This window comes from Mus musculus, chromosome 10 (genome assembly GCF_000001635.26).
Source record: "Mus musculus strain C57BL/6J chromosome 10, GRCm38.p6 C57BL/6J".
Taxonomy (NCBI): Eukaryota; Metazoa; Chordata; class Mammalia; order Rodentia; family Muridae; genus Mus; species Mus musculus.
Genome location: NC_000076.6, coordinates 56,095,371 through 56,108,299, shown reverse-complemented (window position 1 = coordinate 56,108,299; position 12,929 = coordinate 56,095,371). Strand labels below are relative to the sequence as shown.

Here is a 12,929-nt window from a genome sequence, read left to right as displayed (position 1 = left end):
TCTTCAGAGTCCCTGAAGCCTCTACCTCAGCCTGGCAGCTGTGGACTTCCACAGTTTGGCAAGCTCACTTTTGAGAAATACTGAGGTAAGGATTCTCAAAACTATAGAGTGATTTCTTTTCCCTCCCATATTTATTTTTTCTAGAATTCCTAAAATCACTTCTTTGCTTAGTTTTTTCAAATGGGGTCTGGAAATAATTTGTATCAAGAGTATTGTCACAAAGATATAGTATCTTTAATAGTAATGTCTAATATTTACAGTAATTCTTGTCAGGCATCACCAAGTACTTTAGCTTTAGTCTTGTAAGCCTGAGAGAACTAAAATCCTCCAATGAAACACTGTCTCACCTACAGTTTAAGTAAGTAGTTTATCAAAAAGTCTTTAACTGTTGTCCCATAGCTGGTGAATTCCAGTTTTTCCCAAGTTCACTTGTAATCTCTTCCTATATGTAAACATGTAGTCTAAATCACAAAATCAGTAAGTACCTTAGATGAGAAAGGAAGTACAGATGGCAAAAAAATCTAATGATTATTATAGAGTTTATACTTTACAGAGACAAGCATGCCTGGTACAATTATCTATCATTATTATTACTACTACTACTATTATTGGTTAAGATTTGTTTGTTTATTTATTTCATTCACACCAGAAGAGAGAATCAAATTATATTACAGATGGTTGTGAGCCACCATGTGGTTGCTGGGAACTGAACTCCGGACCTCTGGAAGAGCAGCCAGTGCTCTTAACCACTGAGCCATCTCTCCAGCCCAGCTGGAAAATTCTCCCGTCTACTGTGAAGTTTGAACTGGTATCTTTAACTTCCCTACATTATATCTACTTTTGTTTCCTATTCAGTCTCAGCTGCTTATAGGCTTCTGTGTCTAAGGCTGTATTTTGTGGGGTTTGAGCCCCCCACTATGCTGCATTAATCTTGTGTTGGTTTTGGGTGCTAGATGGGTGTTCTCAGGACTTGCTAAGGGGGTTCTCTAGACCCTAGCTTACTCTTGGTGGCATAGTTCCCTATAGCCAACAATTCCCTTATTGTTCAGTGCTATGAGATGTGGAAATGTGGCAAAATACCTCTAACATATGCCTCTAGAATACCTCTCCAGACACTTTGTCCCATGAGACGTATTTAGAGAACCACAGTCTATGTCTGCTTAGCCCAGAGAGGGCATTGACAACTAATTATGGGATGGAAATCCAGAATCCAGTGCTGGTCAGTGGGGTCAGGGAAGCTCAAAAGCAGCTGCATCTCTGAAAAGCTTACCTCATCAAGGTGGGGATTCAGGAAAACTGCAACCGAACTGCTCGCTGTGGGAATCCTAGCCAACCGTGCAATCCTTTCTCACCCCGCAGTTTTCGACTGCTTTTGAAGCCCAGGAGGAGAGGGGGTGGGGACCTTGAGAATCTTGCTAGTTTCAGTTTTCACCGGATTTGTCTGGTTTACTTCCCGACTCTCTAGCGCCCCCTCCCTCCAGGAGAAGATGTTTCAACTTGGAGGAAATGGCTACAGCCCAACGGGTGGCACTGCCTCCAGAGACTAGGGCCCTCCCACATCAAACATCAATCAAGAGAATGCTTGACAGGCTTGTCCTTTGGCTAATCCGCTGAAGACATTTTCACAATTAGGGGTTTCCTCCTCCAAAATGGCTATAGTTGATACTGAGTTGACGCTAGCCAACACAGCAGCAGGAAGGACAGTGGTCTTCGTAGGCCCTGCTTCCAGCCTTTAAGACCCGAGCCCCCCCACCCCCACCCACCCACCCACACACTTTTTCCCACAGCTCCAGGCTTCTAGGCGATCTGCAGTTCCTGACAGGCAGACTTACTGCGATGCTCTCTCAGATGATGCGTCTACATCCCAAGACGTATTTGAGCTATAAACACTTCCCAGAACTATAACACGAGTATCCTGCATCTACTGAGTGCAAACCTGTTTCATTTAAATCCTTCGTGGTGATCTATTTTTACGTTGCTTCATCCCGTTTAAAGGCTGGTAATACCGAGTTTACAGAGTACTTCATATGTATCCTCTCTGCTGTCTGCTCCCTCGCTTCTTGAAGACAGCGGGGGCAAGAGAGAACCTGTCAGAAATAGAAGTGAATCTTCAATTATTCGGGCACGTTACACTCAGCTATCAAAGAAAGTGGCACTTTTGTAAAATAAGGTTAAACTGACCCAAAGAACACAGTAAATTTTATGAACATATGAATTATATGTGCAGCGTAATCTCTAGTTTATGTGAAATTTTCTCTAGCTACAGAAGAAAAAAATGACTAAGTCTGGCTTATAGATGGTATTATGTGCTACACCTGCAGTTACTGATCTTTTGACCATGGATATCTAAAAGAGGGGATTTTAAAGTACACTGTCTACTTATTTGCTTTGTCTGGAAAGATAAGCATTTAGGTATTGATTTTTATAGCTTTATGGGCCTTGACTGATGAGTAGAAATAACGGCCAGGGGCTCAGGAAACAATCATCAGGAGATTTATTTTAGAAGATGGTTGAACAGAGCACTTCTCACTCTACTAGGAATCAGTGTATAATCAATGAGCACACAGGGGGATCTGATTAAATGAAATGGGTCACAGAACAGAACAAAAACCGTCATGAATCCAGAAAGGAACTGGTAGGGATACAGAAGGGTTGATAGAGAAGAGAGGGAGATAAGAAGGAATATTGGAGAGCTAGCTAGTAATTGCTTTATATCATATGCCCATACGATATTGTCATATAACAAAGTAAATGAAAAATATAAGGAGAAGACCAATAGAAAAGAGTAAATAAAGAGTTCTCTAAGAATAACCCTAGTTTTCTTGATGTCCTCACCTTATTTATTGGTGAGTTTTATGAAGCTGTTTGAAGTGTACCATGTGCTTTGCTGTATTTTACCTCCATACCTTCATATTTCTTCCTCTTCCCTCTCCTTCTAGTTGCCTTCCTTCATTCAGATTGTCTCATTGTCACATGCACACACAGGAAAGGGGGAGGGGGAAGGGGAATCTAAATAGAATCTAGGAACCACATGTAAGAAAACATTTTATACATTGTTTTTTTTTGGGTCTAGCTCATTTTGCTTAACATGATCTCTAGTTGATTCCATCTTCTTTCAAATGATGTAAATTCTTTGTTATGATGGCTGATTAAACCTCCACATTGTGTACTCATGCCACATGTTTGTCTCCTTGTGCATTTGTTTGCATGTGCCTATGCTGGCCTCATGACTTGAATGTTGTGAATGCTGCTGTCACTGCAGATGGGCAGGTATTGCTGTGGCTTGCTGAAGTTGAGTATGTTCCCTGGAGTAGGGCATCTAGATTTTGTGATGCTGTCTTTGCAGTTTTGTGAAGAACGTCCACACTGATTGCTGTACTGTCGGAATAATTTGTATTCCCACCAGCCAGGAATGAGTCCCCCCTTTTGTTCTCTGTGCCTTCAACATCCTTTACTCTTACTTAATTTCTGAACAACAGCAATCAGATTCATAGAATATTAATGCACTTTTGATTTACATTCCCCTGATGGCTAAGGATGTTGAATATTTCTTTATGACCTTTTTTTTTTAAGGAGTCTCAGGTTGTCTAGGCAGGACTGTCACTCCTGTAGTTGAGGGTGTCCTTGAACTGATCCTCCTGCGTCCATCTCCCAAGTTCTGGATTATGCCTGGTTGATGTGTAGCTGGAGGTCAAATTGAGGCAGGCACCCTACCAGCACAGATACAGCCCTGGCCTTTCTGTATTATTGGCTACTTTAAAAGCTTGTCATTTCATTTGCCTATTAATTTACTGGGTTGTTTGCTTTTTTTTTTTTTTTTTTTTTTAGTGTTGATTTTTTCAAGTTCTTATATATTTTATATATGATTTCTCTTGCAGATGTATAGCCACCAAAGATTTTGTACAGTTCTGTGGGTTATCAAGGAAACTTAGTTGTTTCCTTTTCTATGCAAAATCTGTTAAATTTTATGCAGTTTCATTTGTCAATGTTTGATATTGCTTTCTGTAGCTTTAGATTTTTTAAAACCTACTTTAGTAAGGGTTCTCAAATGTTTTGGCCCTCTTTCTAGCCCACCATCCAGTGGTAGGGGAGAAAAGTTGGTAAATAGGACTTTAGGGATGTAGACCTATTTAAAAGTAGTACTTTGGGGGTGCTTCCAATCCATTCTCAGGATACTGGAAATCTAGTTCAGTAGTGTCAGGTTACCAAGAGTCCAGTTCAGAAAGTGTCACCAAACATGAAAAAACAGTGGCGGCAGGGTCCAGCAGAAACAGCTAGGCTCCTGCTAGATCAGCACAAGTCATCAGGAGCAACCAGCTGGGATACCAGGAGAAGTTCTCTTCCATGCCTCTCTCTACAAAGTGAGTGTCAGTGAAGAAAGGAGACCAATAAAGAGCTGTACAGCAAGCAATGCAAGCGCCCCATCGCTGTCTGTTGGGTCCTACTTATACTCTCTCCAAACACGTTTGTCTTCTCACGGGTCTGCTTCAGCAAAACAGCGCGTTTCTTCATCAGCAAAACATCACAGAGTCTGCTTCAGGAAAGCATCGCATGATACAGCCAGAAATTTCCAGCTTCCTGAAGTAGTCAAGGTTTTTTTTTTGTTTTGTTTTGTTTTTTGTTTTGTTTTGTTTTTTGAAATTTTTTTGTATTTAGGTTTGTTTCTTTCTTTCTTTTTTTTTCCCCCAGTAGAAATTTAGGATTTCTTTTTCGCCTTTTCCTGTGAAGAAGGTCATTGGAATTTTTACGAGGGGTACATGGATCTGGAGACTACTTTTGGCAATTTTAGGCAGTTTTACTTTTAATTCTTATGAATATGGGTACCCTTATAGATAAAATAATCGTATACTTAAGAGATTTGAAAGACTGCAGAAAACTAAGAAGTGATAAATTTACATTCGGCGAAGTAGCCTTCCACTTTGTAATTAACCCTACCTTTCTCATGTACCAGAAATAAAAGTTCTAGGAAGAATTTAGAAAGGGGAAAAAATAAGAAAACCTAGCAATAAGCCTAACCAAGGAAGCTAGAGACCCCTATAATATAATGAAAAATTTCAGATCCTGAACAAGGCAATTGAGAGAATGGCAGTGCCTTACATGTATGCTCAGTAAGGGCTGCTTCCTTCTGTAAAGGAAACAAAGTAATCCATTCATGATGGGGGTCACCTTCCCTCAGCGACCCATGAGCCTGCCCAAATGGGATGATGGGCAGTATGGCCCTCTGAAAGCTTGTAGTTATTTTTGTCAAATAAGAACAAAATAGGCCTTTTCTTTTTCTAACAGGAGCAATTGGATTTACTCCAAAATTTTAGGAGTTTGCGTGCAGTTACTGCAGTTATTTTGCCAGCTGCTCTTGCAGTCCTCAGCCTGTCACTGAAGTGTGGACTGTGGTTGAGCTTACCTGGTTCAAAGCCCAAATGACGGACTCGCTGGATGTGGAGACGGACTGACATCCACACTTTATTTCTGACCCGGGCTGTAAACAACTGGCAGAGTTGATATAAGTCGTTTAGAGCAATCTACAAACAGTGCGTGCTGCTCCCAGATCTCAAATAGGCCAACATTACAGAGCTCACTGCTTTCTTAGTGGTCAACACTAGAAGACTTAACAACTTGTGAAGCATTTTAGAGTTAGTGAAATTCTCCTGAGATGGTTAACCTCTCAGTTTCTTTCCATTAATTAATTAATTTATTCACTTTACATCCAGATTGCAGCCCCACCTCCTTCCAGTCCACCCCTCACACAGCCCCTCCATCTATTCCTCCATCCCTCTACCCCTTTCTCTTCTAAGAAGGGCAAACAAAGGCGCCCCTCCCCAGGTCCCAACCACTCTGGCACATAAAAAATTTTAAGAAACTCTTCTCTTGTAGTTATTAAAACATTTAGGGTCAGCTACTTTCTCCTCCTCCTGGTACTACTGTGTTAACATTAGAATAGGCCTTCATCATGGCTGCCTAGATGGTAATGGTACCACACTTGGAGCCTGTCTTATACTAAGTTTGGAAAGAATGGCAGCTGCATTTCTGTCCATACCAGGTGGAAGCACATACCTTCTGGTACTCATATTGACCAAGTCATTGTTAATAGGGTAAAAATGCAGAAACCACTGAGCACAATCAATGTTCTAATTGAGAGTTTATATAAAGCTGGTTTCTGTCTTTAGAGATATATTTCTCACCGAGAAGTCCTGAATATTATTACAGGGAGTTTTTTAAAGAAAAAGAACAGCTCTTCTCAGGCTGGGTCCTGTCTGCGCTGCTGCAGGGAGGCTGCCCAGCCTAGTGAACCGAACCAATGCTGGACCTGAAGGTAGTGCCTGAACGCTCTCTGGGGAATGAGCAGTGCGAATTCACGCTGGGAATACTTCTGGCTCAGGCAGAAGCCATTCTTCAGAATCCCTGTCGCATCCTCAAAAATGTCCAGGATCTCTACAGTGAGCGGTCTCCTCTAAGCCATGACGTCATCCTAACCTGACTCCGGACAGGTCACACTACTGTTTGATGCTTTCAATCAGAGACTCCAGGTGATTGACGTTTATGACTTGAAAAAAGTAAAATTAAAGTATTGTGGAGTGTATTTTAACTCTCAGGCCATCGCTCCTACCGTTGAGCAAATTGACCAGTCTTTTGGCACAACCCATCCTGGAGGTCAGTTCAGAAACTAGACAAAAGCAGTTCCCCTGCTGGAGTCACTGCTGCCTGCCGAGCTGGTTTACACTGGAAAGCAGCTTCCAGTCAACTGTGTCGTTCTTTCTTACTTATCTAGAGTGTACAACTCTGCTGAGCAGTTCTTCCATCTCAACTTCCGAGGACTGTCTTTCTCTTTTCAGTTAGACTCATGGACAGAGGCTCCCAAGTATGAGGTCAGTTTTGCCCATGGTCTGGCTTCTCTTCAGATACCCCATGGAGCAACTGTAGAACGAATGTACATCTATAGTGGAAACAGCCACCAGGATGTCAAGGCTCCTGTGATGCCCCTAGGCTGTTTCCTGGAGAATGTATGTGCTCAAAGTGTAGATGTTCTTCGAAATGGAATTGGACCCTGAGGGTTGCAACTTCACTTGCTCGCTGCAGGTTGTGGACCTGGAGTATTAGCAGATGCCAAAATGAGGGTATTTGAGCGTGAGGTATATTTTGGTGAATCTTGCCAAGATGTTCTTTGCATGCTTGGCTCTCCACACCAAGTCTTCTATAAATCTGAAGACAGGATGAAAATTCCCTCTCCTTCCCCTCATAAACAAGTTCAATCCAAGTACAACAACTACTTTTTTAACTACTTCACTCTTGGAGTGGACATCAAATACACATACAGTGAAGAAGTTTGTCTTGAATACCAATTACTCTGGGCATTATAATTTTAACATTTACCACCACTAGTTCAAGATCCCACTAGCCATAAAGAAAGAGAATGCAGGTGGTCAGACTGAAATATACACAAACTACAGCAAGTGGTCAGCATACAGGAGCTTCTGGGCCATCCTGTGGAAAAGCCTGTTGTCTCGCACAGGTCTTCATCCCCAAATAACACCAATTCGTTTGGCTCCACGTTCTGTTTTGGTCTTCAGCAGATGATCTTTGAGGTCATGCAGAACAACCACATTGCCTCAGTGACCCTATATGGCCCCCCTAGGCCTGATACCCACCTCCGAACAGCAGAGCTGCCCTAAGTACATCACTATGTTTTCCCTGACCATGGAACTGTGCATCACATCCAACTCAGTGGGTCTCTGTGCCACCCTATGTGTTTGCTTGGGCACCTTGACAGTGTTGAAGGGCCCTGGGACTCAGAAGGGTTTGGAAGTAGGATTTGGGCTGAGTCCTCTGTCTTGGGACAGAGGACCCAGATACTCTGTCCCAAGCCTGCTGTTGCTAGGAGAGAACACAGTCTGCAAAGAGAAGCACAAACTTTGAGCCTTGATGAGGGCTCTCTTAACTAACATGTAATGAAGGACACGTCAGCCCTGTCCTGCACACATAGGGAAGACGGGACTCTTTTTCTAGCTAAGAAAATATTCCCAGGATGAGAACAGGGTCCTGCTTTGGACCCGACATTGCCACGTGGCCCTTAAGGTGAGCAGAACAGGTAGTGTGTTGATAGTACTTGGCTGAAATATTTGCACTATTTGCACTCCATCCACTTTAGTGACTTGATGAGCTGGCTGTGGCTGGTGTGGCCCACTGCCCTTCCCTGCTTCTCCTGTGTGAGTGCTCCTTGCCATGCCCAAGTGGCATACCTAAGTGATTGAAATAGTTTTCTACCAGGTATGTACCAGGCAGGGTTCCTACTGCTGCTCTGGGAGCCAGCCTTTAAGGTCACCTGTGTCTCTTGATCCAACGTGGCTGACAGGGCTGCATGTCTCCATCTTGTTTGCCTTTTTCATTTAATGCCAAAGTGTTAGCCAAAGACTTGTTCCTCCTGTTGTTACATTACAGCATTGTGCTATGCACTGTGGGCCAGCTCCTTGCCCTAGTTCTGGGCACTGGCCTGTCCTGGCCTGTTCTGACCTGGCCTGACTAGTTAGTTGGTTTAAGGCCTAGGGGCTCAAAGAACACTAGGCTGCTTGTTTTTTTTTTTTTTCTAACATGGGTCTTGCTAATAGGAAGTAGCATATATGTGCTTTAAAATAGTAATCCTTTTGAAAAGAATTGAGAAGAGAAACCTAATTGTATCCCATTTTTAATATTTTGATCTAGCGAAAACTTGATTCATAGATGACAGTTTGGTGAGTTTTTCAAATGTGTGTACAGATTTTTGTAAATAATGGCTTTTGTAATTAACTAAAAACAAACAAACAACAAACAAACAAAAAACAGAGAAAGAACACAGAGAAACTCCTGGCTGGCAATTGCAGGGAGAAGCAAGCAAGAAGTTTAGCAAAAGCGGAGACCATGCAGTTAGCTGGGGCATTTCAACCCTGAGCAGGGCTCTGGCACAGACTTGGGTGCTTTCTCACAGGACTTTTCAGGGTAGAAGCCAAAGATGGCGTCAGCCGAGACAAATGAGGAAACCTTCACCCTGTTACACCATCAGTGCTGTTATGTAGCCTGTGCTAACTCAGTCTTGTAAAGAGAGTTTATATGGTAGTATATTTCATTGCACATAATGAGCAGATATATTATAACAGGGAAATGACACTGGATAGATTAGATAGACATTCCAATTCCTCTAGTGTGTGAGAAGTTTGTTTACTGAAGCACATGTTTGTTTATAGTGTTTCCAAGTGTTTTAATAGCAACAGTAAAAATGTGAATAACTTTTGCTATTCCAAGAAGACTCAGGAAAATCTCATGGCTGTGCTTTGATACCTTCCACCTCTCCCCTTTTCCCAATAAGTACAAATACAGCTCTTAAATTTGGGTTGTTTCAATTTGGAAAATACTTTAGGGATTTCAGTGTTTCTCTATCAAAGGACTACCTTTGGGAGCCAGGGAGAAAAAAATTTAATGATGATGAGAACTGTGTAAAAAGTCATCCTCTTAAGGGGCCTTGGATGTTTATAATAGTGATGCGCATGCAGCCTTTGGCACCTGAGGTGAGGAGAGGAAGCCATTTTTGAATGTTGTCAATAAGCTTGATTCAGGCGAGGTTAGCTATTTTGATTGAGTGTTTTCAGGCGCTTTCCTAGGGAAAAAGGCTTTGGATCCTCCATGTTCGGTCTCATGCCATGCGTTAAGAAGATCCTCTATAGGCAAACCAGTGCTTTTATGTCGATTGCCTTCATTCAGCAACTCACATTCCCAAGAGTACTATAGGGTGTGGCTTCTTGGGAACCACAACGTCATAATTTACGGCATTAGTTGTACCTTGTTAGTGTTGTCGGAAATAGAGAATACATTGATAGCTATTGTTTTCTGCCTAGCCTCTCTGTGTCTTCTGGTGTATAGAAATTTGTCTTGACAAAAGTAACCTAATAAGACATTGCTGAAGATAGTTTTTGCTGGGGCAGCAACCCCTCTATTTTAATCATATTAAGGCTACCTGCTCTTCTAAGACTTCATTTTAATTTGCTGTTGATCATATATATTTTTAAATGTTTCTTTTTTGTATTTGTCTTTTATTCTAAGAAGTTCTGAACAACCACCAAAGCCAGACACTAATGCATATGCCAACAAGATTTTGCTGATATAGCTCTCTCTTGTGAGGCTATGTCAGTGCCTGGCAAACACAGAAGTGGATGCTCACAGTCAGCTATTGGATGGAACACAGGGCCCCCAATGGAGGAGCTAGAGAAAGTACCCAAGGAGCTGAAGGGGTCTGCAACCCCCTAGGAAGAACAATATGAACTAACCAGTACCCCGGAGCTCTTGTCTCTAGCTGCATATGTAGCAGAGGATGGCCTAGTCCGCCATCAATGGGAGGAGAGGTCCTTGGTCTTAAGAAGATTTTATGTCCCAGTACAGGGGAATGCCAGGGCCAGTAAGCAGGAGTGGGTGGGTTGTGGAAAAGGGTGTGGGGAGGGTATAGGGGACTTTTGGAGAGGAAACTAGGAAAGGGGATAGCATTTGAAGTGTAAATGAAGAAAATATATAATAAAAAATAATAAAATTTTAAAAATTTAAAAAGAAGTTCTGAAAACTTGTAAGATTTATAATGACTTTGGATTTAAGACAGATAATTGTTAAATTTTCCTAGAATAATTTTTTAATGATTTATGTGTTTATTTTATGTACACGAGTACTCTATCTGCGTGTATACCTGCATCCCAGAAGAGGACATCAGATCACATTTCAGATGGTTGTAAGCCACCATTTGGATGCTGGGAATTGAACTCAGGACCTCTAGAAGAACAGCCAGTGCTCTTAACCTCTGAGCCATCTCTCTAGTGCTATTGGGATATTTTTGATGCTGTTTTTATAGAGTCTCATTTTGTAGCATTGGCTGGCCTGGAAATGACTGTATTGTATAGATCAGGTTTGCCTTGAAGGAATATTTCTGAATATAACCTTGTTGTATCAAATGTAAAACAATGAGTTTTCTCTATGATTAGAGTTGAGCAAAAATCAAACCTGACATTCTGTTGCTTATAAATCTCACGAGTAAGATTTGAAACAAATTTTCTAGTTTATTTTATTTTATTTTTTATGCAAAGAAAATACTAAAATAATATGTATACTTTAATTTACTTTGTTAACTTAGGTTTAATACTACATTAGCAAAAATAATATTATTTTACTTAAGTGGTATTTTCTTCTATATTTAGTCTATTTGCTGTTTTAGGCAAATATGCTGGTCTAATTACTGAGCCATTAAGATTTGTTTATTAGAAGAATGCATAATTAAGTAGCAAATGGTAGTAGCTGATCTCAAGTCTGGCAAGTATCTGTATTCTTTAATTATCATTAAAATGTTCTCTCCTATTAGTATTCTGCATCTGCTCATGTGTCACATACACATTTATCCTTCTCATGGCTATAATGATGTACTCTTCCCCATTATCCACTGTAGCATAAGACTTGTTTTAATGAAATATTAAAGAAAATTTAAACATGCAGTTTAATAAATTGTTATGGAGCAGTTACCTATATACTCCTAGTCAAGTAAGAATTTAATAATATTATTTGACATTGTTTTTTCATGACTATTTCTTTCCCCACTAATGGTTACAATAATTTTTATTTTTAATCGTATTTAATTTTTATTAATATTTTATTATCAAGACCTGCATCACTAAACAACATTTTAATTTGTTGCTTCTTAGACTTTATGCTAATGATAGCATAGACTATATGTCCTATTGTAACAGGCAATTTCTATTTAGCCTTATGTTATTTAAATTAACGTTACATGTTTTTGAAGTTTAATTATCATAAAATATTCCATTATAGGACTATGCCATGTTTTGCCTATAAATGTATATTAAAGGTGTTTCCTATTTAGGTTTGTGTTAACAAAGGCCTTTTAAAATTTTCTATTTTATTCATTATAACTTTGTTTTTCCTTATATAAATATCAAGTAATTTTAGTTGCTCTATAGCCCTATGCTAGGTTACAAGTAGTGGCAGGGAAAATCCTTTGTTCTTAAAAAAGAATCAACAACAATAAAACCCTGCCTCCTTTCTGATCTCTTGCCACATAAGATTTAGAATCAGCTTGTCAGACTGACCTCACTGGTATTATAACTATCATTATATTCATTCTATAATCAATACTGCATGAATTGGCATCTTTATACTACTGAGTTTTCTAATCTATAAACATACTATAGATCTCTGTTTAATTAAATATTGTTTAATTAACATTAACATTTATGGTTTTCCTCCTAGAAGATTTACAGCTTAGGGGACTTGTTTTCATCCCACTTGTGTTTTGTGTAGCATTGATATTACACTGTGGCTGCATCCCCAAGTGGCTGATGGCATACATGATATGAGGCTGGACCCTTAACCTCTTTGTTCTTGGGTCCCGATGGATGAAGTGTTGATAGTGAGGTAACTGTGACATGAAGTGTGGTTCACCTCTCCCAAGCTTGGAAAGTAGGAAGCACTTGATGGGGGGAAGTTTGTCTTAGATTATGAAAATACATAAATTATTTGATTTATTCTTTAAAATTATTTTAGCTCACTACTTCTATAGTGAAAGTAGTTTTGATAATAATGTGTTTAAATTGAATCCACAGCTTTTGCTACATTTATCATGTGGGTAGGATCTGTGCTTCCTTATTGTAATACTTATATTCTTAAGTCATATACCCATAGCTGTCTTCATACAGATCTTATACTTCTGATATTTTAAAAGATATTATATGTTTTCCTATGATTAGCAAACCTTCTTTTTTCATGACAATGTTTAATTGATCATTGTTAGTATAAGTAAGTGTATTGAATATTTAAAGAATCATCCCGCTGGTCTTCCTACATAACTCTCATACATGTATGCGCACACACGTGCGTGCGTGTGTGCGTGCGTGTGTGTGTGTGTGTAAATTTCT

The 12,929-nt window shown here is 40.1% G+C and overlaps 2 protein-coding genes and 1 pseudogene across 4 annotated transcripts in view; 2 read left to right on the top strand and 1 right to left on the bottom strand.

Annotated features, from left to right (window-relative positions):
* The window catches only part of Tbc1d32 (TBC1 domain family, member 32), a 214,676-nt gene that overhangs the window by 120,669 nt on the left and 81,078 nt on the right, over positions 1-12,929 (top strand). The window lies entirely within an intron of this gene.
* Msl3l2 (MSL3 like 2) overlaps positions 1-12,929 on the bottom strand; it is a 33,046-nt gene that overhangs the window by 8,581 nt on the left and 11,536 nt on the right. The window contains exon 2 of one of the 2 annotated variants that reach the window (XM_006512876.4): positions 1,937-2,087. The gene's annotated coding sequence lies outside the window, so the exon portion shown is untranslated. Of the gene's footprint in view, positions 1-1,270; positions 1,384-1,936; positions 2,088-12,929 lie in introns of those variants that run through there. The other variant, NM_001163833.1, reaches the window with a different exon arrangement.
* Positions 4,691-11,588, top strand: Gm29794 (annotated as a pseudogene).